The sequence below is a fragment of the Pseudorca crassidens genome, chromosome 3, assembly GCF_039906515.1.
Source record: "Pseudorca crassidens isolate mPseCra1 chromosome 3, mPseCra1.hap1, whole genome shotgun sequence".
Taxonomy (NCBI): domain Eukaryota; kingdom Metazoa; phylum Chordata; class Mammalia; order Artiodactyla; family Delphinidae; genus Pseudorca; species Pseudorca crassidens.
In genome coordinates this window covers 179,446,408-179,471,424 of record NC_090298.1, presented here as the reverse complement: position 1 = coordinate 179,471,424, position 25,017 = coordinate 179,446,408, and the positions used below count along the sequence as shown (strand labels likewise).

The following is a 25,017-nucleotide window of genomic DNA, read 5'->3' as shown; positions in this document are numbered from 1 at the left end:
TCATGCATATATGTGGAACCTAGAAAAACTGTACAGATTAACCGTTTTGCAAGGCATAAATAGAGCAACAGATGTAGACAACAATCGTATGGACAACAAGGGGGGAAAGCTCTTGGGGGGGTGGTGGTGGGAGGAGCTGAGAGATTGGGATTGGCATGTAAACATTTATATGTATAAAATAGATAACCAATAAGAACCTGCTGTATAAAAATATAAAATAAAATTCAAAATTAAAAAGAAATAAAATTTAAAAAATAAAACAGAAAAAACAATTATTCCCTTCACATACATGTATTTATATGAATAAATTATTTCCATGCTTATATCTGTAAATACAAAAAAGAGGAATAAAATCTACCTTGAACCAAAAACGAAAAAGAGAAAAAAAAAAAACAGAACCCACCAGTTACTCAGAGGAAAACCGTATCAGGGCACTTGCTCCAGTTGTAAACAATTCTGAAGTTGGTCAGTGGTGGGGAATCGTCTCCCATTCAGCCAGCAGCCCCCACACAAGCGTACTCATTGCAAAGCTGGGGCACTGTGCCGAGGCATCTGTGAGTGAACGTGAGCTGAGCCCCAGGCCAGTTGCTGTTGAACTGTTCCCACCCTTCCCAGGTAAAACACCTGAATATATACAAGGACTTGAAAGCCTAGAGGAAGGGCCATGGAGCCACACGAGTGACAGCATGCCAGCTGACTTGGTGCCTGCAGGCCAGCCAGGATGGTCCTGTCCCTGGGTGCTCTTCTGGAAGATTTCCATTTCCCTGCCTGAGATACCCGTCCTGTCCCTGCCCCCACTGCTTTTTTCCTTCCTCACCTCTGCCCAGGGAGAAATTCCAGCAGCAGGTATGGGTGACACATCCTCTTCTTTAGCAGGTGGCAGCCTGGCAACTGCTGCAGAAAGTCCAGCAGAGCCCCACTCACACTGGGCCACCCACAAAGCCGTGGCCTCTCACTCCCTCCCACCAGCCCAGCCCCGAGACTGCTGACAGGGCAGAGAAAATGGCGTCAGGCACAGCTGCAGGGGCTCTTGCTGCCTGGAGTGGTATTTATATTGATCTCAACCCAGGCACACCTGGGGAGGGCTGGCCGGCATGGTAAGGCTGCCCAGGTCAGCCAATCATCACCCCTCAGGGGCTCACAGTTGCAGAAAATGGAACTTGCTGAACCGGCCAGGTCCAAGGAACAGGTGTGGGCTCCTGAGAGTCAGCATAGACAAGGGGCTGCAGCTTTGGCTTGTTTTCTAATCATTTTATCTGGCCCATGAGTGGGAGACAACTTCAAGAAAACCCTCTCCTAATGAGAGGAACCCAGGAGTCAGGGAGAGGAGGGGTGGGTGGTGGTTGGAGACAGAGGCTTGGTGCCCCGGGTGCAGTGGAAGTCTCTGGAAGACCAGGTGGAGGGAGGCCACACAGAGTGATGCCCAGGGTCACAGACCTGTCGGAGCTGCTGTTTGTTAGTTCAAGTCCTGCTCTGAGGTGCTCTGTGTCAGCTCTGAGCGACAGGTGAGATGGGGGTGCTCTTCAATGAGGGCTATGTGCACAGTTCCTGTGTGCCCAGCCCTGCCACGGTACCTGCAAGGGTAGCTCTGTATCCTGGGAGAGGCCTGACCATGAGAGCCCCGTGGGCTGGGTTGGGGGTGGGGTACCTGCCCAGGAGAGCTCCATATCCTGGGATTGGCCTGACCACGAGAGCCCCATGGGCTGCTGGGGACCTGGTAAAGGATGTCAGGACAGTCAGTGAAGCCACCGAGGATATACCTCCAGTTGCTCCATTTCCTACACCCTGCTGGTCATTCTACCAACCACCAGGACATGGTATTCTGTATTAGTCTTCAATGATGCCTTCTTTTGTATTCCATTAGTCCCAGAGTCACAAGAAATTTTGGCTTGTGAGTGGCAGGACTCAACATACAACTAAAACAATACTTCCGGGCCGTCTTGCCCCAAGGGTTCAAAAATTCCCACACCATCTTTGGGGAAAGCTTAGCTAAAGACCGAAAAGTTCTACCTCTAGAAAAGGAAACCCTCCTTCAATATGCAGACGACATTCTGATCGCCAGCCCTACTAAGGAGGCCTCTGAACTACCAAGCCAATAAAGGATAGAAGTTGTCCAAGAAAAAGCTCAAATATCACAGACTGCGGTGACCTGCCTGGGCTTCATTCTCACACAAGGTCGGAGAAGCCCATCCCAGGAAAGGGAAGAAACCATTTGCAGCCTTACCCCTTTCTAAAACTAGAAGACAGCTTAGGGGTTCCTGGGGAGGCCAGGGTTTGCTGCTTCTGGATCCCTAACTACAGTCTACTAGCTGGGCCTCTATATGAAACACTGAAAGGAAAAGATGATGATCCTTTTGAACAGAATCCAGAAGTGGCCTTTCAAGAATGGAAAGAGCAGTCAATTCAGACCCTTGCCCTGGAACTCCCTAATTGAGCTAAACCCTTTGACCTTTCCATTCCCGGTGAAAGGTGAGTCGCCATTGGAGAATTAGTGCAAAAACTGGGACCACTTGAAATGGAACAACGCAAGAATGCCATCCAGGTAGGATAAAATAGAGTCACCAAGGGGCTTGGCCCACTGCCACATCTGGCCAAGATACTGGCGGTATCTAAAAACCTGGAAATCAGCAGCCCAAAAGGCCACCTCCCTCCTAAGGGAAAAGGACCCCACGTGGTGATCCTAATCACCAACCATGCCCTGAAGTTGCAGGGTTCGCTCCGTGGGCACACCGACCTCGAGTGAGGAGGCCCTCCAACTCCAACATCCAGAGAGATAACCGGGGGCAACAGGGCACCATGACGACTCGTGTGAACATCACTTGACCTGGAGTTTCTCTCATAAAACAACAATAGTGTGTCCCGAATGAGTAGACTACTGCTTGCAGGACTTACTGCACCCGGAGGGGAGCTAATAGTCTTGGCGGGGGAAACGTATATCACACTGTCACCATAGAAAAGCCTACAGACACCGTGATGATGGTGGCCAATAAGACCGGCTGGACTCCTGTTTACTTCAAAAGGCTGTTGACTCAGTGGCCATCATGGTCCTTGATCACCACTGACCCTGGACTGTCTGGGAGTTGAGCGGGCAGGGCTCTGACACCTGGTGCTGTTTTTACGTTAATTCAGGGGCCTAATTGAAGAAAGAGCAGACTACTGGTCAGAGCATCTAGGCTGGCAGAAACGGTCAGCCTAAGGTGGCCGAACAAATGTGGGGCGGGGTGAAACTGGCCCCCACAGCGTCTCTGCACATCTCTTTCCTGAACCCTTAAAGGTCATTAGAATCTATAACACTTCCAATGCTGGTGCTCAGGCGGACGAGCAGGGAGGCAGGGGTCCTGGGGCCAATCAACGTCACCTGGAGGCTGCTGGGGAGAAGTTCTGACCCTCATCCCCTGGTATGAGGGCTCCCAACTCAGCACTCAGCAGTTACAGAAGAAGGGTCTGCACCCTCAGCACTCCAAGAATGAGGAACGGGACAAAAGGCAGAGGAGGGGTTTGTCCCCAGCAAAGCCCATTAAAAATCCCTGGGAGATAAAAATAGAATCTGGGCAATAAAGTCAAGTCTGACCTTTTTTATCCTTTGTGCTTTGTCTAATTTCACGTGCTCCTAGGGTCCCGCATGCAGAGGTTCCACACCCGGCACTTCAGACCAGATTTCCTAGTGCAGAATGGCTGGGTCGACACCTCAGCTCCTGGGGCCCAGTGCAGACTCTAAGATATAGAGCCTGAGCTGCAGCCAACCCGGCCCTTGAGTGCTCCGCCCCCTCCCTCCCACTGACTCTGACAGGATCTCTACACAGCAGCCCAGCCCACAGCCCACGGGGTAGTGCATGCTCTCACCTCTCCATTCTCTGATCAAAATATAAAGTTTCCTTTGCTTGTGAACCAAACTCAGTCTCGATCTGTTGGCCCCAATGACACTGGGCAGGGGGACACTTGTTGGGGTCCACTCTGGAGGATCAGTAACAGAAATTGAGACTATTGTAACTTCAATGAACAGATGTGTGAGCCAAACTGTAGTTAACATAGAACAGTTTATAAGGCTCGGGTAAAATAAGATGTTTCTAACACTTCCATTTGATATTTCCATCACTTTATTATAAGCAAGTTCAGTGAAAAGGTTTGTCTTATTTGTCAGGTCAATATTAGAGAAATGAAGTGATTTCTTTCCAAGGATGTACATCTAATAATCTTGGTTAAAGCTTCAATCTTGTTTTAAATGCTTTTCCATTGAAAATGATACCTCTCTTTCAGCTCCCCCATTTCTGAGAAGTATAAAATCTTATAATTTATTATTACCAAAGGGGAAAGGTGGGAGGAGGGATAAATTAACAGTTTGGAATTAACACATACACACTGCTATGTATAAAATAGATCATCAACAAGGAACCACTGTATAGCACAGGGAACTACACTCAATATTTTGCAATAACCTATAAGGGGAAATAATCGGAAAAAGAATAGATATTTTTATTGACATCATCTATCAATGACAGTTAAAGTGTAACCTAAGGGAAGCCAGTGGTGAGTGCTTCTGACCCTGAAGACTTCAATCATCTAAAGTTTGGACTCTGCCTACTTCCCAAGGCCCTTAATGAACATATGTGTAGCCGTAGCTTAAAAAATTCCCCAGTTTGGGTTTCGGGGAGACACTGATTTTGAAAAAGCCCTGGTGTTCTCCTTACATGAATGGGACTCTTCCTACTGCTAAAACATGTCTGTCACACACAGAGGATGGTATACCGTCTGATCAGGAAGAGTTTGGAAAAGGCATCTCATCTCCTCATCTCCTGGTGCTCGGGTTCACCCCTCCAGCGTCTTTACTAACAGTCTCCCCACTTGGAGATGTCAGCACTGTCAACATCCTGTTGCATACAGTTTGGAATTTGTCCAGAGGATGAAGCGGAAGGATGAGGAACAATGAGAGACAAGTCCTAGGTGTTCAGACAGGCACATGTCACTCTAATTTCCAATCAGGAAGACGAATTGACCAAAGGCTAGGGTTGCCCATGGAAACAGTATAGGGCTTGAGGAAATCCCACTGCTTTGTGGCCAGTTCCCATAAACACAAGTTGAACAATGGAACTCAGGGGCAGTAAAATTCACGAAACTGCAGAGTTGAAAATATCTATCACTGAAAAATGTCTTGAGGAAAGTCAGAGAAAAGGATTGGTAAGCAAGGGAGAATGGCAGGAAAGGGATTTGAGGAGGTAGAAAGGACTCGCCATTAAGCACAAGAAAAGGGGCTGAACATTGCCAACATTGCAGTTGGCCAAAAAGGCTGTATGCGTTTTTTTCTGTATATATTCAAGAAAAGGGCATACACTTTTTTAGCCAACCAAACAGGTGGGCACTGGAAATCAATACTACAAAAGATATCACTTCGCATCAGTCAGAAGAGCCATCCTCATAAAGTGTAAACACCAGAAATGCAGGACAGGGCAAGGAGAAGAGGGAGCCCTGTGAGGCTTATAGTGGAAATGTATATTGCCAATGGCCATTCTGGAGAAGTGTATTGTGTTTACTAAAGCATCTAAAAAATGAGCTACAGAGCATAGGGCACTTGCACTCATGGGCGTATGTCTTGGGAAAAACAAAAATCGAGAGGACACAGGCACCCCAATGTTTACTGCCTCTCTGTTTAAAAGATTCTCGACTAGGATATAACTTAAATGTCTCTGGAGGGAAAAAATGGATAGAGATGTGGTACTTATGTAGAGTGGAATATTACTCAGCCTGGAAATCAATGAAATATGGCCAGTTGTAACAACTCCGGAGGAGTTACGTATGATCATTCTAAGTGACATAATTCAAAAAGAAAAAGACACATATCATAAGATATCACTTAAAGGTGGAATCCAAAATGGCTACACATGAAATAAATTACAAAACAAAAACATAGTCAAATATGTAGACAACACGCGTAAGGCTGCTAAACGGGAAAGGTGGGGAGGGGTGAGGCATCATCCAGGAGGTTGAAATTAGCAAAGATACCATTCCAAATACCAAACTGATAATCAACAAGGCCTACACGGTAGCTAAAAGAACTGCACTCAGCACACTCAAGTCACTGGAAAAGAATATATATGACTGGTAAGAATCTGAAAAAGAATTTATTGATGTCTCTCTGTATGTGAATCAAGTGGATGTACAGCAGCAAGAAACAGAGCTTTGAAAATCAGCTGTAACCAATATAGTAATAAATTGAAAAAAATAAACGACAAAGAGACAGAGAAAACCTCTTACAACTTTTCCTCAGGGACGGTGATGCAACATGGATTGAACACATCTAGACCCACAGCAGGATGAGACATAAGGCTGGAAACTGTTTACGCTAAGAGAAATATGAGGTTGGGTGAGGAAATGCACACCCTTTAAAGTAATACTACCTGGTACCCATTCAATGGGTCCCAAATCTGCAGGTTCAAGGGATCTTCCTACAGCGAAAACATGCATGGAAAACCCAGAGGACTGTACACCATGTGATCGGGAGATGTGTCTAAAATGCACCTCATTTATCCTCTCCTGGTGCTCCTGTTCATCATTCCAGCCACGTTACTTAGAATCTCCCCACTTAGAGAATCAGCACATTTAAACTTCTGTTTCACACATTTTGCAAATTGTGAGGAGGATGAACGGGAAGAGGGGGAACCAATGAGAGAATAGTTGTAGGGGTTTGGACGGGCACATGTCACTCTAATTTCCCATTAAGAATAAGAATTAAAAAAAGGCTCAGCCCGCCTCGCCGGAGCCAAAATAGGGCCTGAAGCAATCCTGCGGCTTTGAGGCCAGCTCACAAAAGAGCAACTTAAAAAATGGAGCTCAGGGTCACTGCAATTCACAAACCTGCAGAGTTATAAATGAAAACTAACGTCCCAAAATATGTTGAGGTAAGGCAAAGAAGAGGATCTGAATGCAAGACAGAATTGCAAGAAACAGATTTCAAGAGATAGATTGGACTCGTCTTTAAAGCACATGAAAAGCGGCAGAATTTCGACAATGATGCAGTTGGCCCAAAAGGGAGTATGCGTTTTTTCCTGAATATATCCAGGAAAAAACGCATACGCACTTTATGGGCAACCAAGCAAGCAAGCAATGCAAATGTGCACAACAAAGAAGTCTCATTTCCCACCGGTCAAAAGGGCCATCCGAAAAAATTGTAAAAACCAGAAATGCAGGACAGGCCATGGAGAACAGGGAGCCTTTATACGCTGATGGACAGTGTGTGAACTGCCGAGAGCCACTCTGGAGAAGTGTATGGTGGTTCCTAAATCATCTAAAAAACAGAGCTACAGAGCATAGGGCACTTCCAATCACGGAAGTATATCTAGGGAAGTCTAAAAATCAACAAGACACAAGCACACCACAGTTTAGGGCTACTCTGTTTACAAGAACCTCAACTTCAGTACACCTTAAATATCCCAGGAAAGAGAACAATGGATAAAGAAAATGTGGTACTTATGTACAATGGAATATCTCTTCACCATGAAATCAATGTAATAAGGCTAGTAGAAGGATAAAGAGTGGATTTAGGTCCGATAATACTACTTGAAATAAGTCAAACAGAAAAAGAAACATATCATAAGATATCACTTATAGAGGGAGGATAAATATGGCTGCACAAAAAATGAATTACAAAACAGAACAGTGTCTCACATTTAGAAAACACACTTATGTCAGCTTAAGGGGAAAGGAGAGGTGGGGTGATGCATAAAACCAGAGTTTGAAATTAGCACAGCTACCGTTCAATAAACCAAATAGGTATTAGACAAGATCTACACCTTGCTCAATGAACTGGCCTCAACACACCCTATACACCGCAGAGAAATATATCTGAGTAATAAGAATCTTAAAACCCATGTATTGATATATCTCCATAAGGGAATCAAGTGTGTGCAGAGCGGCCAAACACAGCAGTGAAAATGAGCTAAACCCCATTATAGAAATAAATTTTAAAACCAAAACGCAGAAACAATGAAAGAGAGAAAAATTCTTACAAAATTCGCTCAGGGGCTGTGATGCAACCTGGAATGACCACATATAAACCCACAGCTGGATAACACATAAGGCTGGACACTTGGGGCTGAGAGGATTGGTGAGCTTTGGTGAGCAACTGCTGAAAGTTTAATGCAATACTTCATGCTACTCATTCCAAGGGTCCCAACACTCCAGGTTGAAGGGAATCTTCCTACAGCTAAACCATGCATGGGAAATCCAGCGGATGGTATACCAAATGATCGGGAAAGGTTTCTAAAACGCACCTCATTTTCCTCTCCTGGGGCTCCGGATCAACATTCCAGCCACTTTACTAACAACATCTCCACATGGAGAGTCAATGCCTTTACGTTCCGGTATCGCACAGTCTGCAGTTAGTGCGGAGGATGAATGGGAATAGGGGGAACCAGTGAGAAAATAGCTGTAGCGGTTTCAATGGGAACATGTCACTCTAATTCACATCAGGAAGAAGAATTAACCAAAGGCAGAGCAAGGCGACCCAGAAGAAGAATAGGGCCTGAAGAAATCCTGTGGATATGAGGCAAGATCACAAAAATAAGAGCTGAAAAATGCAGCTAAGGGCCACGGCAATTCAAAAACCTGCAGAGTTAAAAAGGCCAACAATTTTCAAAAAGTATATTGAGGTAAGGCTATGAAGAGGCACTGACAGCAAGGCAGAATTGCAGGAAACCGATTTCAGGAGGTAGACTGGAATTGCATTGAAAACATATGAAAACACTCAGAACGTCGACAATGATGCACTTGGCCAAAAAGGGCGTATGCGTTTTTTCCTGAATATATTCAGGAAAAAACGCATACGCCCTTTTTGGCCAACCAAGCAAGCTTGCAAAGGAAATCTGCACTACAATGAAGTCTCACTTCCTCCCTGTCAAAAGGAGCATCTGAAAAAAGTGTAAAATCCAGAAAGGCAGGACAGGCCATGGAGAACTGGGAGCCTTGTTATGCTGATGGGCGGGATGTAAATTGCCAACAGCCACTCTGGAGAAGTGTATGGTGTTTCCTGAAACATCTAAAAAACAAAGCAACAGAGCCTAGGGCACTTCCACTTATGGTCCTATAGCTTAGGGAAATTAAAATCAAAAAGACACAGCCACCCCAAAGTTTGGAACGGCTCTGTTTACAAGAACCTCGTTTATGGTACAAGTTCAATATTGCAAAAAGCGAAAAATGGATAAAGAAGTTGTGGTACATATGTACAATGCAATATCACTCAGCAATGAAATCTATGTCATCAGGCCCGTAGCAGCATAATGAGTAGATTCAGGTACCATGATTCTAAGTGAAAAAAATCACACAGAAAAAGAAACATCATAAGATATCACTACTACACGGAATGTAAACTTAGCTACAAAGGAACTGAATTACAAAACAGAACAGGGTCTCAAATGTAGAAAACCAACTTATGCTTGCTTAAGGGGAAAGGTGAGTTGGGGTGCTCCATAAAACCAGAGATTGAAATTAGCACAGATACCGTTCCATAAGCCAAATATGTAATAGACAAGAGCTACTCCTTGCTCAACGAAGTGGACACTACACCCCATATTAAACGCCTAAGAATATACCTGACTAGTAAGAATCTTAAAACCTATGGATTTCTATGTCTCCGAAAGAGAATAAGGCGTGTGTACAGCGGCATAAACGTAGCAGTGATAGGATTGGTGAGGTTCTGTGAGCCAATGCAGACCCTTTGAAGTCATATTGCATGGTACCCATTCCATGGGTCTCAACTCTCCAGGTTTAAGGGATTCTTCCTTCAGCTAAAACATGCATGTGGAACCCAGAGTATGATCCACCGTGTGATCGGGAAACGTGTTCAAATGTGTCTCAGGTTTCGTCCCCTGGTACTCGGGTGCAACATTCCAGTAGCTTTACTAACACTCTCCCCACTTGGAGAGTCAGTGCCTTTAACCTCCTGTATGGCCCAGTTTGCCATTTCTGCAGAAAATGAACAGGAATAGGGAGAACCAATGAGAGACTAGCTGGAGGTGCCTGTACTGGCAAATTTAACTCTCATTTCCCACCAGGAAGAGGAATTAACCAAAGGCTCAGCGTGCCATGCCGGAACCACACTAGGGCCTGAAGCAATGCTGCGGTGTTGCGGCCAGCTCACAAGAAAGCGAGTTGAAGAAAGCAGCTCAGGGGCACTGTAATTCACAAACCTGCAGAGTTATAAATGACAGCTATCATCCAAAAATATATTGAAGTAAGGCTGCCAAGAGGACTCGAAAGCGGGGCATAATTGCAGGAAACCGATTTCAGGAGGTAGACTGGAATTGCATGTAAAGCATAGGAAAAGAGGCAGAACGTCCACAATGATGCACTTGGCCAAAAAGGGCGTATGCGTTTTTTCCTGAATATATTCAGGAAAAAACGCATAGGCCCTTTTGGGCCAACCAAGCAAGCTTGCAAAGGAAATCTGCACTACAATGAAGTCTCACTGCCCCCCGGTTAAAAGGGCCATCGGAAGAACGTATAAAATCCAGAAAGGCAGGACAGGCCATGGAGAACTGGGAGCCTTGTTATGCTGAAGGGCGGGATGTAAATTGCCAACAGCCACTCTGGAGAAGTGTATGGTGTTTCCTGAAACATCTACAAAACAAAGCAACAGAGCCTAGGGCACTTCCACTTATGGTGGTATAGCTTAGAGAAATTAAAATCAAAAAGACACAGCCACCCCAAAGTTTGGGACGGCTCTGTTTACAAGATCCTCGTTTACGGTACAAGTTCAATAACACAGAAAGTGAAAAATGGATAAAGAATTTGTGGTACTTACGTACAATGCAATATCACTCAGCAATGAAATCTATATCATCAGGCCCGTAGCAGCATAACGAGTGGATTCAGGTACGATGATTCTAAGTGAAATAAGTCATACAGAAAAAGAAACATCATAAGATATCACTACCACAAGGAATGTAAACTTGGCTACACAGAAACTGAATTACCAAACAGAACAGGGTCTCAAATGTAGAAAACCAACTTATGCTTGCTTAAGGGGAAAGGTGAGTTGGGGTACTGCATAAAACCAGAGATTGAAATTAGCACAGATACCGTTCCATAAGCCAAATATGTAATAGACAAGAGCTACTCCTTGCTCAACGAAGTGGGCTCTACACCCCATATTAAACGCCTAAGAATATACCTGACTAGTAAGAATCTTAAAACCTATGGATTTATATGTCTCCGAAAGAGAATCAAGCGTGTGTACAGTGGCATAAACGCAGCAGTGATAGGATTGGTGAGGTTCGGTGAACACATGCAGACCCTTTGAGGTCATATTTCATGGTACCCATTCCATGGGTCTCAACTCTCCAGGTTTAAGGGATTCTTCCTTCAGCTAAAACGTGCATGTGGAACCCAGAGTATGATCCACCGTGTGATCGGGAAACGTGTTCAAATGTGTCTCAGTTTTCGTCCCCTCGTACTCGGATGCAACATTCCAGTCACTTTACTAACACTCTCCCCACTTGGAGAGTCAGTGCCTTTAACCTCCTGTTTGGCCCAGTTTGCCATTTCTGCGAAAAATGAACAGGAATAGGGAGAACCAATGAGAGACTAGCTGGAGGTGTCTGGACGGGCAAATTTAACTCTCATTTCCCACCAGGAAGAGGAATTAAGCAAAGGCTCAGCATGCCATGCTGGAACCACACTAGGGCCTGAAGCAATGCTGCGGGGTTGCGGCCAGCTCACAAGAAAGCGAGTTGAAGAAAGGAGCTCAGGGGCACTGTAATTCACAAACCTGCAGAGTTATAAATGACAGCTATCGTCCAAAAATATATTGAAGTAAGGCTGCCAAGAGGACTTGAAAGCGGGGCAGAATTGCAGGAAACCGATTTCAGGAGGTAGACTGGAATTGCATGTAAAGCGTAGGGAAAGAGGCAGAACGTCCACAATGATGCACTTGGCCAAAAAGGGCGTATGCGTTTTTCCCTGAATATATTCAGGGAAAAACCCATACGCCCTTTTTGGCCAACCAAGCAAGCTTGCAAAGGAAATCTGCACTACAATGAAGTCTCACTGCCCCCCGGTCAAAAGGGCCATCTGAAAAAAGTGTAAAATCCAGAAAGTCAGGACAGGCCATGGAGAACTGGGAGCCTTGTTATGCTGATGGGCGGGATGTAAATTGCCAACAGCCACTCTGGAGAAGTGTATGGTGTTTCCTGAAACATCTAAAAAACAAAGCAACAGAGCCTAGGGCACTTCCACTTACGGTTCTATAGCTTAGGGAAATTAAAATCAAAAAGACACAGCCACCCCAAAGTTTGGGACGGCTCTGTTTACAAGAACCTCGTTTACGGTACAAGTTCAATATCACAGAAAGCGAAAAATGGATAAAGAAGTTGTGGTACTTACGTACAATGCAATATCACTCAGCAATGAAATGTATATCATCAGGCCCGTAGCAGCATAATGAGTGGATTCAGGTACGATGATTCTAAGTGAAATAAGTCACACAGAAAAAGAAACATCATAAGATATCACTACTACATGGAATGTAAACTTGGCTACCCAGGAACTGAAATACAAAACAGAACAGGGTCTCAAATGTAGAAAACCAACTTATGCTTGCTTAAGGGGAAAGGTGAGTTGGGGTGCTGCATAAAACCAGAGATTGAAATTAGCACAGATACCGTTCCATAAGCCAAATATGTAATAGACAAGAGCTACTCCTTGCTCAACGAAGTGGACTCTACACCCCATATTAAACGCCTAAGAATATACCTGACTAGTAAGAATCTTAACACCTATGGATTTATATGTCTCCGAAAGAGAATCAAGCGTGTGTACAGTGCAGTAGCGCAGCAGTGATAGGATTGGTGAGGTTCGGTGAGCAAATGCAGACCCTTTGAAGTCATATTGCATGGTACCCATTCCATGGGTCTCAACTCTCCAGGTTTAAGGGATTCTTCCTTCAGCTAAAACATGCATGTGGAACCCAGAGTATGATCCACCGTGTGATCGGGAAACGTGTTGAAATGTGTCTCAGGTTTCGTCCCCTGGTACTCGGGTGCAACATTACAGACGCTTTACTAACACTCTCCCCACTTGGAGAGTCAGTGCCTTTAACCTCCTGTTTGGCCCAGTTTGCAATTTCTGCGGAAGATGAACAGGAATAGGGAGAACCAATGAGAGACTAGCTGGAGGTGTCTGGACCGGCAAATTTAACTCTCATTTCCCACCAGGAAGAGGAATTAACCAAAGGCTCAGCGTGCCATGCCAGAACCACACTAGGGCCTGAAGCAATCGTGCGGTGTTGCGGGCAGCTCACAAGAAAGCGAGTTGAAGAAAGGAGCTCAGGGGCACTGTAATTCACAAACCTGCAGAGTTATAAATGACAGCTATCGTCCAAAAATATATTGAAGTAAGGCTGCCAAGAGGACTTGAAAGCGGGGCAGAATTGCAGGAAACCGATTTCAGGAGGTAGACTGGAATTGCATGTAAAGCATAGGAAAAGAGGCAGAACGTCCACAATGATGCACTTGGCCAAAAAGGGCGTATGCGTTTTTTCCTGAATATATTCAGGAAAAAACGCATACGCCCTTTTTGGCCAACCAAGCAAGCTTGCAAAGGAAATCTGCACTACAATGAAGTCTCACTGCCCCCCGGTCAAAAGGGCCATCTGAAAAAAGTGTAAAATCCAGAAAGGCAGGACAGGCCATGGAGAACTGGGAGCCTTGTTATGCTGATGGGCGGGATGTAAATTGCCAACAGCCACTCTGGAGAAGTGTATGGTGTTTCCTGAAACATCTACAAAACAAAGGAACACAGCCTAGGGCACTTCCACTTACGGTCCTATAGATTAGGGAAATTAAAATCAAAAAGACACAGCCACCCCAAAGTTTGCGACGGCTCTGTTTACAAGAACCTCGTTTATGGTACAAGTTCAATATCACAGAAAGCGAAAAATGGATAAAGAAGTTGTGGTACTTACGTACAATGCAATATCACTCAGCAATGAAATCTATGTCATCAGGCCCGTAGCAGCATAATGAGTGGATTCAGGTACGATGATTCTAAGTGAAATAAGTCACACAGAAAAAGAAACATCATAAGATATCACTACTACACGGAATGTAAACTTGGCTACACAGGAACTGAATTACAAAACAGAACACGGTCTCAAATGTAGAAAACCAACTTATGCTTGCTTAAGGGGAAAGGTGAGTTGGGGTTCTGCATAAAACCAGAGATTGAAATTAGCACAGATACCGTTCCATAAGCCAAATATGTAATAGACAAGAGCTACTCCTTGCTCAACGAAGTGGACTCTACACCCCATATTAATCGCCTAAGAATATACCTGACTAGTAATAATCTTAAAACCTATGGATTTCTATGTCTCCAAAAGAGAATCAAGCATGTGTACAGCGGCATAAACGCAGCAGTGATAGGATTGGTGTGGTTCGGTGAGCAAATGCAGACCCTTTGAGGTCATATTGCATGGTTCCCATTCCATGGGTCTCAACTCTCCAGGTTTAAGGGATTCTTCCTTCAGCTAAAACATGCATGTGGAACCCAGAGTATGATCCACCATGTGATCGGGAAACGTGTTCAAATGTGTCTCAGTTTTCATCCCCTGGTACTCGGGTGCAACATTCCAGTCGCTTTACTAACACTCTCCCCACTTGGAGAGTCAGTGCCTTTAACCTCCTGTTTGGCCCAGTTTGCCATTTCTGCGGAAAATGAACAGGAATAGGGAGAACCAATGAGAGACTAGCTGGAGGTGTCTGGACGGGCAAATTTAACTCTCATTTCCCACCAGGAAGAGGAATTAACCAAAGGCTCAGCGTGCCATGCCGGAACCACACTAGGGCCTGAAGCAATCCTGCGGTGTTGCGGCCAGCTCACAAGAAAGCGAGTTGAAGAAAGGAGCTCAGGGGCACTGTAATTCACAAACCTGCAGAGTTATAAATGACAGCTATCGTCCAAAAATATATTGAAGTAAGGCTGCCAAGAGGACTTGAAAGCGGGGCAGAATTGCAGGAAACCGATTTCAGGAGGTAGACTGGAATTGCATGTAAAGCATAGGAAAAGAGGCAGAACGTCCACAATGATGCACTTAGCCAAAAAGGGTGTATGCGTTTTTTCCTGAATATATTCAGGAAAAAACGCATACGCCCTTTTTGACCAACCAAGCAAGCTTGCAAAGGAAATCTGCACTACAATGAAGTCTCACTGCTCCCCAGTCAAAAAGGCCATCAGAAAAATGTATAAAATCCAGAAAGGCAGGACAGGCCATGGAGAACTGGGAGCCTTGTTATGCTGATGGGCGGGATGTAAATTGCCAACAGCCACTCTGGAGAAGTGTATGGTGTTTCCTGAAACATCTAAAAAACAAAGCAACAGAGCCTAGGGCACTTCCACTTATGGTCCTATAGCTTAGGGAAATTAAAATCAAAAAGACACAGCCACCCCAAAGTTTGGGACGGCTCTGTTTACAAGAACCTCGTTTACGGTACAAGTTCAATAACACAGAAAGTGAAAAATGGATAAAGAATTTGTGGTACTTACGTACAATGCAATATCACTCAGCAATGAAATCTATATCATCAGGCCCGTAGCAGCATAATGAGTGGATTCAGGTACGATGATTCTAAGTGAAATAAGTCACACAGAAAAAGAAACATCATAAGATATCACTACTACAAGGAATGTAAACTTGCCTACACAGAAACTGAATTACAAAACAGAACAGGGTCTCAAATGTAGAAAACCAACTTATGCTTGCTTAAGGGGAAAGGTGAGTTGGGGTGCTGCATAAAACCAGAGATTGAAATTAGCACAGATACCATTCCATAAGCCAAATATGTAATAGACAAGAGCTAGTCTTTGCTCAACGAAGAGGACTGAATACCCCATATTAAACGTCTAAGAATATACCTGACTAGTAAGAATCTTAAAATCTATGGATTTATATGTCTCCGAAAGAGAATCAAGCGTTTGTACAGTGGCAAAAGTGCAGCAGTGATAAGATTGGTGAGGTTCGGTGAGCCAATGCAGAACCTTTGAATTTATATTGCATGGTACCCATTCCATGGGTCTCAACTCTCCAGGTTTAAGGGATTCTTCCTTCAGCTAAAACATGCATGTGGAACCCAGAGTATGATCCACCGTGTGATTGGGAAACGTGTTCAAATGTGTCTCAGGTTTCATCCCCTGGTACTCGGGTGCAACATTCCAGACGCTTTACTAACACTCTCCCCACTTGGAGAGTCAGTGCCTTTAACTTCCTGTTTGGCCCAGTTTGCCATTTCTGCGGAAAATGAACAGGAATAGGGAGAACCAATGAGAGACTAGCTGGAGGTGCCTGGACGGGCAAATTTAACTCTCATTTCCCACCAGGAAGAGGAATTAACCAAAGGCTCAGCGTGCCATGCCGGAACCACACTAGGGCCTGAAGCAATGCTGCGGTGTTGCAGCCAGCTCACAAGAAAGCGAGTTGAAGAAAGGAGCTCAGAGGCACTGTAATTCACAAACCTGCAGAGTTATAAATGACAGCTATCGTCCAAAAATATATTGAAGTAAGGCTGCCAAGAGGACTTGAAAGCGGGGCAGAATTGCAGGAAACCGATTTCAGGAGGTAGACTGGAATTGCATGTAAAGCATAGGAAAAGAGGCAGAACGTCCACAATGATGCACTTGGCCAAAAAGGGCGTATGCGTTTTTTCCTGAATATATTCAGGAAAAAACGCATACGCCCTTTTTGGCCAACCAAGCAAGCTTGCAAAGGAAATCTGCATTACAATGAAGTCTCACTGCCTCCCAGTCAAAAGGGCCATCTGAAAAAAGTGTAAAATCCAGAAAGGCAGGACAGGCCATGGAGAATTGGGAGCCTTGTTATGCTGATGGGCGGGATGTAAATTGCCAACAGCCACTCTGGAGAAGTGTATGGTGTTTCCTGAAACATCTAAAAAACAAAGCAACAGAGCCTAGGGCACTTCCACTTACGGTTCTATAGCTTAGGGAAATTAAAATCAAAAAGACACAGCCACCCCAAAGTTTGGGACGGCTCTGTTTACAAGAACCTCGTTTACACTACAAGTTCAATATCACAGAAAGTAAAAAATGGATAAAGAAGTTGTGGTACTTACGTACAATGCAATATCACTCAGCAATGAAATGTATATCATCAGGCCCGTAGCAGCATAATGAGTGGATTCAGGTAGGATGATTCTAAGTGAAATAAGTCACACAGAAAAAGAAACATCATAAGATATCACTACTACACGGAATGTAAACTTGGCTACACAGGAACTGAATTACAAAACAGAACAGGGTCTCAAATGTAGAAAACCAACTTATGCTTGCTTAAGGGGAAAGGTGAGTTGGGGTGCTGCATAAAACCAGAGATTGAAATTAGCACAGATACCGTTCCATAAGCCAAATATGTAATAGACAAGAGCTACTCCTTGCTCAACGAAGTGGACTCTACACCCCATATTAAACGCTTAAGAATATACCTGACCAGTAAGAATCTTAAAACCTATAGATTTCTATGTCTCCGAAAGAGAATCAAGCATGTGTACAGCAGCATGAACGCAGCAGTGATAGGATTGGTGAGGTTCGGTGAGCAAATGCAGACCCTTTGAGGTCATATTGCATGGTACCCATTCCATGGGTCTCAACTCTCCAGGTTTAAGGGATTCTTCCTTCAGCTAAAACATGCATGTGGAACCCAGAGTATGATCCACCATGTGATCGGGAAACGTGTTCAAATGTGTCTCAGTTTTCGTCCCCTGGTACTCGGGTGCAACATTCCAGTCGCTTTACTAACACTCTCCCCACTTGGAGAGTCAGTGCCTTTAACCTCCTGTTTGGCCCAGTTTGCCATTTCTGCGGAAAATGAACAGGAATAGGGAGAACCAATGAGCGACTACCTGGAGGTGTCTGGACGGGCAAATTTAACTCTCATTTCCCACCAGGAAGAGGAATTAACCAAAGGCTCAGCGTGCCATGCCGGAACCACACTAGGGCCTGAAGCAATCCTGCGGTGTTGCGGCCAGCTCACAAGAAAGCGAGTTGAAGAAAGGAGCTCAGGGGCACTGTAATTCACAAACCTGCAGAGTTATAAATGACAGCTATCGTCCAAAAATATATTGAAGTAAGGCTGCCAAGAGGACTTGAAAGCAGGGCAGAATTGCAGGAAACCGATTTCAGGAGGTAGACTGGAATTGCATGTAAAACATAGGAAAAGAGGCAGAACGTCCACAATGATGCACTTGGCCAAAAAGGGCGTATGCGTTTTTTCCTGAATATATTCAGGAAAAAACGCATACGCCCTTTTTGGCCAACCAAGCAAGCTTGCAAAGGAAATCTGCACTACAATGAAGTCTCACTGCTCCCCAGTCAAAAGGGCCATCTGAAAAATGTATAAAATCCAGAAAGGCAGGACAGGCCATGGAGAATTGGGAGCCTTGTTATGCTGATTGGCGGGATGTAAATTGCCAACAGCCACTCTGGAGAAGTGTATGGTGTTTCCTGAAACATCTAAAAAACAAAGCAACAGAGCCTAGGGCACTTCCACTTATGGTCCTATAGCTTAGGGAAATTAAAATCAAAAAGACACAGCCACCCCAAAGTTTGGGACGGCTCTGTTTACAAGAACCTCGTTTACGGTACAAGTTCAATAACACAGAAAGTGAAAAATGGATAAAGAATTTGTGGTACTTACGTACAATGCAATATCACTCAGCAATGAAATCTATATCATCAGGCCCGTAGCAGCATAATGAGTGGATTCAGGTATGATGATTCTAAGTGAAATAAGTCACACAGAAAAAGAAACATCATAAGATATCACTACTACAAGGAATGTAAACTTGCCTACACAGAAACTGAATTACAAAACAGAACAGGGTCTCAAATGTAGAAAACCAACTTATGCTTGCTTAAGGGGAAAGGTGAGTTGGGGTGCTGCATAAAACCAGAGATTGAAATTAGCACAGATACCGTTCCATAAGCCAAATATGTAATAGACAAGAGCTACTCCTTGCTCAACGAAGTGGACTCTACACCCCATATTAATCGCCTAAGAATATACCTGACTAGTAATAATCTTAACACCTATGGATTTATATGTCTCCAAAAGAGAATCAAGCATGTGTACAGCGGCATAAACGCAGCAGTGATAGGATTGGTGAGGTTCGATGAGCAAATGCAGACCCTTTGAAGTCATATTGTATGGTAGCCATTCCATGGGTCTCAACTCTCCAGGTTTAAGGGATTCTTCCTTCAGCTAAAACATGCATGTGGAACCCAGAGTATGATCCACCGTGTGATCGGGAAACGTGTTCAAATGTGTCTCAGTTTTTTTCCCCTGGTACTCGGGTGTAACATTCCAGACGCTTTACTAAAACTCTCCCCACTTGGAGAGTCAGTGCCTTTAACCTCCTGTTTGGCCCAGTTTGCCATTTCTGCGGAAAATGAACAGGAATAGGGAGAACCAATGAGAGACTAGCTGGAGGTGTCTGGACGGGCAAATTTAACTCTCATTTCCCACCAGGAAGAGGAATTAACCAAAGGCTCAGCGTGCCATGCCGGAACCACACTAGGGCCTGAAGCAATCCTGCGGTGTTGCGGCCAGCTCACAAGAAAGCGAGTTGAAGAAAGGAGCTCAGGGGCACTGTAATTCCCAAACCTGCAGAGTTATAAATGACAGCTATCGTCCAAAAATATATTGAAGTAAGGCTGCCAAGAGGACTCGAAAGCGGGGCAGAATTGCAGGAAACCGATTTCAGGAGGTAGACTGGAATTGCATGTAAAGCATAGGAAAAGAGGCAGAACGTCCACAATGATGCACTTGGCCAAAAAGGGCATATGCGTTTTTTCTTGAATATATTCAGGAAAAAACGCATACGCACTTTTTGGCCAACCAAGCAAGCTTGCAAAGGAAATCTGCACTACAATGAAGTCTCACTGCCCCCCAGTCAAAAGGGCCATCTGAAAAAAGTGTAAAATCCAGAAAGGCAGGACAGGCCATGGAGAACTGGGAGCCTTGTTATGCTGATGGGCGGGATGTAAATTGCCAACAGCCACTCTGGAGAAGTGTATGGTGTTTCCTGAAACATCTAAAAAACAAAGCAACAGAGCCTAGGGCACTTCCACTTATGGTCCTATAGCTTAGGGAAATTAAAATCAAATAGACACAGCCACCCCAAAGTTTGGGACGGCTCTGTTTACAAGAACCTCGTTTACGGTACAAGTTCAATATCACAGAAAGCGAAAAATGGATAAAGAAATTGTGGTACTTACGTACAATGCAATATCACTCAGCAATGAAATCTATATCATCAGGCCCGTAGCAGCATAATGAGTGGATTCAGGTACGATGATTCTAAGTGAGATAAGTCACACAGAAAAAGAAACATCATAAGATATCACTACTACACGGAATGTAAACTTGGCTACACAGGAACTGAATTACAAAACAGAACCGGGTCTCAAATATAAAAAACCAACTTATGCTTGCTTAAGGGGAAAGGTGAGTTGGGGTGCTGCATAAAACCAGAGATTGAAATTAGCACAGATACCGTTCCATAAGCCAAAGATGAAATAGACAAGAGCTACTCCTTGCTCAACGAAGTGGACTCTACACCCCATATTAAACGCCTAAGAATATACCTGACTAGTAAGAATCTTAACACCTATGGATTTATATGTCTCCAAAAGAGAATCAAGCATGTGTACAGCTGCATAAACGCAGCAGTGATAGGATTGGTGAGGTTCGGTGAGCAAATGCAGAACCTTTGAAGTCATATTGCATGGTACCCATTCCATGGGTCTCAACTCTCCAGGTTTACGGGATTCTTCCTTCAGCTAAAACATGCATGTGGAACCCAGAGTATGATCCACCGTGTGATCGGGAAACGTGTTCAAATGTGTCTCAGGTTTCGTCCCCTGGTACTCGGGTGCAACATTCCAGATGCTTTACTAACACTCTCCCCACTTGGAGAGTCAGTGCCTTTAACCTCCTGTTTGGCCAAGTTTGCAATTTCTGCGGAAGATGAACAGGAATAGGGAGAACCAATGAGAGACTAGCTGGAGGTGTCTGGACGGGCAAATTTAACTCTCATTTCCCACCAGGAAGAGGAATTAACCAAAGGCTCAGCGTGCCATGCCGGAACCACACTAGGGCCTGAAGCAATCCTGCGGTGTTGCGGCCAGCTCACAAGAAAGCGAGTTGAAGAAAGGAGCTCAGAGGCACTGTAATTCACAAACCTGCAGAGTTATAAATGACAGCTATCGTCCAAAAATATATTGAAGTAAGGCTGCCAAGAGGACTTGAAAGCGGGGCAGAATTGCAGGAAACCGATTTCAGGAGGTAGACTGGAATTGCATGTAAAGCATAGGAAAAGAGGCAGAACGTCCACAATGATGCACTTGGCCAAAAAGGGCGTATGCGTTTTTTCCTGAATATATTCAGGAAAAAACGCATACGCCCTTTTTGGCCAACCAAGCAAGCTTGCAAAGGTAATCTGCACTACAATGAAGTCTCACTGCCCCCCGGTCAAAAGGGCCATCTGAAAAAAGTGTAAAAGCCAGAAAGGCAGGACAGGCCATGGAGACATGGGAGCCTTGTTATGCTGATGGGCGGGATGTAAATTGCCAACAGCCACTCTGGAGAAGTGTATGGTGTTTCCTGAAACATCTACAAAACAAAGCAACATAGCCTAGGGCACTTCCACTTATGGTTCTATAGCTTAGGGAAATTAAAATCAAAAAGACACAGCCACCCCAAAGTTTGGGATGGCTCTGTTTACAAGAACCTCGTTTACGGTACAAGTTCAATATCGCAGAAAGCGAAAAATGGATAAAGAAGTTTTGGTACTTACGTACAATGCAATATCACTCAGCAATGAAATCTATGTCATCAGGCCCATAGCAGCATAATGAGTGGATTCAGGTACGATGATTCTAAGTGAAATAAGTCACACAGAAAAAGAAACATCATAAGATATCACTACTACACGGAATGTAAACTTGGCTACACAGGAACTGAATTACAAAACAGAACAGGGTCTCAAATGTAGAAAACCAACTTATGCTTGCTTAAGGGGAAAGGTGAGTTGGGGTGCTGCATAAAACCAGAGATTGAAATTAGCACAGATACCGTTCCATAAGCCAAATATGTAATAGACAAGAGCTACTCCTTGCTCAACCAAGTGGACTCAACACACCATATTAAACGCCTAAGAATATACCTGACTAGTAAGAATCTTAAAACCTATGGATATTTATTTCTCCGAAAGAGAATCAAGCATGTGTACAGTGGCATAAACGCAGCAGTGATAGGATGGGTGAGGTTCGGTGAACAAATGCAGACCCTTTGAAGTCATATTGCATGGTACCCATTCCATGGGTCTCAACTCTCCAGGTTCAAGGGATTCTTCCTTCAGCTAAAACATGCATGCGGAACCCAGAGTATGATCCACCGTGTGATCAGGAAACGTGTTCAAATGTGTCTCAGGTTTCGTCCCCTGGTACTCGGGTGCAACATTCCAGACGCTTTACTAACACTCTCCCCACTTGGAGAGTCAGTGCCTTTAACCTCCTGTTTGGCCCAGTTTTCAATTTCTGCGGAAAGTGAACAGGAATAGTGAGAACCAATGAGAGACTAGCTGGAGGTGTCTGGACGGGCAAATTTATCTCTCATTTCCCACCAGGAAGAGGAATTAACCAAAGGCTCAGCCTGCCGTGCTGGAACCACACTAGGGCCTGAAGCAATGCTGCGGTGTTGCGGCCAGCTCACAAGAAAGCGAGTTGAAGAAAGGAGCTCAGGGGCACTGTAATTCACAAACCTGCAGAGTTATAAATGACAGCTATCGTCCAAAAATCTATTGAACTAAGGCTGCCAAGAGGACTTGAAAGCGGGGCAGAATTGCAGGAAACCGATTTCAGGAGGTAGACTGGAATTGCATGTAAAGCATAGGAAAAGAGGCAGAACGTCCACAATGATGCACTTGGCCAAAAAGGGCATATGCGTTTTTTCCTCAGGAAAAAAAGCTTACGCCCTTTTTGGCCAACCAAGCAAGCTTGCAAAGGAAATCTGCACTACAATGAAGTCTCACTGCCCCCCGGTCAAAAGGGCCATCTGAAAAAAGTGTAAAATCCAGAAAGGCAGGACAGGCCATGGAGAACTGGGAGCCTTGTTATGCTGATGGGCGGGATGTAAATTGCCAACAGCCACTCTGGAGAAGTGTATGGTGTTTCCTGAAACATCTAAAAAACAAAGCAACAGAGCCTAGGGCACTTCCACTTATGGTCCTATAGCTTAGGGAAATTAAAATCAAAAAGACACAGCCACCCCAAAGTTTGGGACGGCTCTGTTTACAAGAACCTCGTTTACAGTACAAGTTCAATATCACAGAAAGTGAAAAATGGATAAAGAAGTTGTGGTACTTACGTACAATGCAATATCACTCAGCAATGAAATCTATGTCATCAGGCCCATAGCACCATAATGAGTGGATTCAGGTACGATGATTCTAAGTGAAATAAGTCACACAGAAAAAGAAACATCATAAGATATCACTACTACACGGAATGTAAACTTGGCTACACAGGAACTGAATTACAAAACAGAACAGGGTCTCAAATGTAGAAAACCAACTTATGCTTGCTTAAGGGGAAAGGTGAGTTGGGGTGCTGCATAAAACCAGAGATTGAAATTAGCACAGATACCATTCCATAAGCCAAACATGTAATAGACAACAGCTACTCCTTGCTCAAGGAAGTGGACTCTACAACCCATATTAAACGCCTAAGAATATACCTGACCAGTAAGAATCTTAAAATCTATGGATTTATATGTCTCCGAAAGAGAATCAAGCGTGTGTACAGCGGCATAAATGCAGCAGTGATAGGATTGGTGAGGTTCGGTGAGCAAATGCAGACCCTTTGAAGTCATATTGCATGGTACCCATTCCATGGGTCTCAACTCTCCAGGTTTAAGGGATTCTTCCTTCAGCTAAATCATGCATGTGGAACCCAGAGTATGATCCACCGTGTGATGGGGAAACGTGTTCAAATGCATCTCAGTTTTCTTCCCCTGGTACTCGGGTGCAACATTCCAGACGCTTTACTAAAACTCTCCCCACTTGGAGAGTCAGTGCCTTTAACCTCCTGTTTGGCCCAGTTTGCAATTTCTGCGGAAAATGAACAGGAATAGGGAGAACCAATGAGAGACTAGCTGGAGGTGTCTGGACGGGCAAATTTAACTCTCATTTCCCACCAGGAAGAGGAATTAACCAAAGGCTCAGCGTGCCATGCCGGAACCACACTAGGGCCTGAAGCAATGCTGCGGGGTTGCGGCCAGCTCACAAGAAAGCGAGTTGAAGAAAGGAGCTCACTGGCACTGTAATTCACAAACCTGCAGAGTTATAAATTACAGCTATCGTCCAAAAATATATTGAAATAAGGCTGCCAAGAGGACTCGAAAGCGGGGCAGAATTGCAGGAATCCGATTTCAGGAGGTAGACTGGAATTGCATGTAAAGCATAGGAAAAGAGGCAGAACGTCCACAATGATGCACTTGGCCAAAAAGGGCGTATGCGTTTTTTCCTGAATATATTCAGGAAAAAACGCATACGCCCTTTTTTGCCAACCAAGCAAGCTTGCAAAGGAAATCTGCACTACAATGAAGTCTCACTGCCCCCCGGTCAAAAGGGCCATCTGAAAAATGTGTAAAATCCAGAAAGGCCGGACAGGCCATGGAGAACTGGGAGCCTTGTTATGCTGATGGGCGGGATGTAAATTGCCAACAGCCACTCTGGTGAAGTGTATGGTGTTTCCTGAAACATCTACAAAACAAAGCAACAGAGCCTAGGGCACTTCCACTTATGGTCCTATAGCTTAGGGAAATTAAAATCAAAAAGACACAGCCACCCAAAATTTGGGACGGCTCTGTTTACAAGAACCTCGTTTACGGTACAAGTTCAATATCACAGAAAGCGAAAAATGGATAAAGAATTTGTGGTACTTACGTACAATGCAATATCA

General features: G+C 44.4%; 1 long non-coding RNA gene across 4 annotated transcripts in view; it reads right to left on the bottom strand.

Moving 5' to 3' along the window:
- The window catches only part of LOC137220952 (uncharacterized), a 1,206,879-nt gene that overhangs the window by 202,138 nt on the left and 979,724 nt on the right, over positions 1 to 25,017 (bottom strand). The window contains exon 3 of one of the 4 annotated variants that reach the window (XR_010941858.1): positions 18,731 to 18,773. The exons of the other annotated variants lie outside the window; for them this stretch is intronic. This is a non-coding gene — a long non-coding RNA (uncharacterized lncRNA). Of the gene's footprint in view, positions 1 to 18,730; positions 18,774 to 25,017 lie in introns of those variants that run through there. 4 annotated transcript variants of the gene reach the window in all.